At 27.7% G+C, this 2497-nt stretch overlaps 1 long non-coding RNA gene across 1 annotated transcript; it reads right to left on the bottom strand.

Annotated features, from left to right (window-relative positions):
* Window positions 1–369: 369 nt before the first annotated feature.
* Window positions 370–2128, bottom strand: LOC119603679. Its single transcript, XR_005231417.1, has 3 exons — window positions 1995–2128; window positions 1887–1946; window positions 370–1828 (listed from the first exon to the last, which is right to left on the bottom strand). It is a non-coding gene; the product is annotated as an uncharacterized LOC119603679 (long non-coding RNA).
* Between the last annotated feature and the right edge of the window lie 369 nt (window positions 2129–2497).

The following is a 2497-nucleotide window of genomic DNA, read 5'->3' as shown; positions in this document are numbered from 1 at the left end:
TTATTTTTTAATTTGAATTGATCAACTATTTTTCTTTTAACATTTTAAGCGCTTACACATGAAAGATTTACAACATAATTATGCAATTTTCCAAAAAATATAATGTTAAATATTCCATATAACCACTACCTGAATAATGGGTTAATTAATGGGCAATAAAACACGTGTTCAAGGATTCTAAAAGAGTTCTTAGAAAAAATTCGAATATTTTTGCGCAGTACCTGAAATGACCCTTTTTGGGTTTTTTCCATTTTTTTGGAAACCATTAATGAGTTTTTATTACTTTTTTCTTGTATTTCGTAAAAATAATAAAATTTAATAAAATTTCATTAACAAATTTTAAGTACTATTATTATTTTTAAAGTAGCATCATAAAATAACACAGTAATTCATAAAAAATAATAAATTCGAATATTTATGTGAGACACTGTATGTGGCAATGAAAGCAAATTAAAAACAAAGTTAGCCAAATTAACATAAGTGCTCTCATTTAAACCATTTTAATTGAATTTATTTGATCCCAAAATAAATCAATATTTAAATCAGTTGAAAGATTGATGTCCGATAATCTTATCAAATTCCACTGAGAAATAATAATATCAGGATCACAATCTATGAGATTCGAAAATTTTAGAACAAGGGACAATATTGGTAAATCTTCTTTAGAGAGTACTTTTGATGAGGTAATTATTTGTAAAAGTTTGATATCTTCACGTTTAAAATCAAATCTGGAATTAATTTGGTTTAATAATTCAATTTAAGTTTTGACTTTATTAGACATACTTTCTGCCAGTTCTGCTGCTCTTATACCATTTACCTCATAAAAACGTGATATAAAATACAATTTTAAACTGTCCCATTGTTCAATAATTCTTGAAATAACACATTCTAAAGATAACCATCTCGTTTGGCAAACACCTAATATTTTATGAGATTTCACAAAACAATATTCTTGAAATTCTTTTAGTTCGTTAATTCTTTTGGGACTATGAGAGAAAAAAGTGTATATATTACGACAAAGAAGCTCAATATTTTTTTGGCAACATTTTACATGCGTAACTAGAGCAGAGGTGGAGTGAGTGACATGTACATTTAATCTAAAACAAGTCAGTTTCATTAGTAAGTAATCTTTTAAGTCCACCAACATCACCAGTTATAACGTTAGCTCCGTCTGTTGCCAACCCGATCAATTTTTTAAAGGAACGTTATGTGCAGAAAAAAAAATCTGTTATAATTTGAAAAATTGAAGTTGCATCTGCCTTAGTGATCTCTAATAAAGCGATAAACCTATCTTGTACAGAACCAACACCGTCGAAGTAACGAGCAACTAAAACAATACATTTCCTCATATATACGTCTGTAGTTTCATCCACAATTAATTAAAACCTTTTACTTTTTAAAATTGACATTTTTTTTCACTTGCCTGTTTAGCAATGTAGTCAGCTAATTGAACAGATTTTGTCCTACCACATTTAATTAGCTTAGATATTGCCGAATCCGGACAACACTCTGTCAATAACAATGGCAAGTAATCCATCAACAAAAATGGTAAGTTATGTGTTAAGGGTAAGTTCAGCATTTCTGACTTGTCGGCTTAGACTTTGTTGATCGTTGTTGTAAAATTTGTATATTGATTTTTCTGGCTTTCATAGTTTTGAAGATGGAAAGTGATTTCTCGTGCGCCTTAAGGTGGCTACAATTGCTCACTATCTGTCTTGAACATGCAATACAATATGCATTACCATTCTTTTCCCGAAGCCAATCGAAAGAATGTAATCATTCTGCCCGAAATTTTCTTTTTATTGATTGATTTTTAGTTTTTTCATTGCTGCAAATAACAAAAACATTTAATAATGTTTTAAATTAATTTATAAACATTTTATTACCTAGTAGAAGCGTCTTCAGTATCATCTGCTTCACTGGGTTTTTGTTTTTTGTTTAAAAATCTGAAAATATTTATTTTTCAATATGAATTTATGTATAAAATATCTTACCTATCCATTTTATATTATTTGAAATATTATTAAGTTATTGTCAGTAAAAATCACACTTATTTAACTTTTACACACGTTTGGCTTTCTTCATTTACTTTTTGTTGCACAAAAGAATTATCAAAAACCGTTATAATTGGTTTGCACATTTTCTTTAATTTGTTGTTTCGTTACCCCGTGTCTATATTAGACAAATATTTATCACGGCACTTGACAAAACGTCGGCAGAAAATTGTCAGTTTTTTGTTTATGTTAATGCATAGGGGTAACAAAATGATGATTTTATCACGACAACTCACAGATAATTTTATTGAAATAATGCTAAATTTTATAAAAACAATTAAAATGAAATGCAAATTTTGTAAATAAAAACTAATTTCACTAAATCTTATGTTAAAAATCTATTTTAATTGCACAAAAACAAAATTCTAAACAAATTTTACAATAAAATGACGTTTGTTATCAAGACAACGTTGTCTAAACAATTGTTTAGAAAACACTGTCAT

Source organism: Lucilia sericata, unplaced genomic scaffold (genome assembly GCF_015586225.1).
Source record: "Lucilia sericata isolate MDLA Ls3-8-SP2 unplaced genomic scaffold, ASM1558622v1 Contig000010F_arrow, whole genome shotgun sequence".
Classification (NCBI taxonomy): domain Eukaryota; kingdom Metazoa; phylum Arthropoda; class Insecta; order Diptera; family Calliphoridae; genus Lucilia; species Lucilia sericata.
The sequence above is the reverse complement of the archived record's forward strand: the minus strand, read 5'-3'. Positions and strand labels throughout refer to the sequence as shown.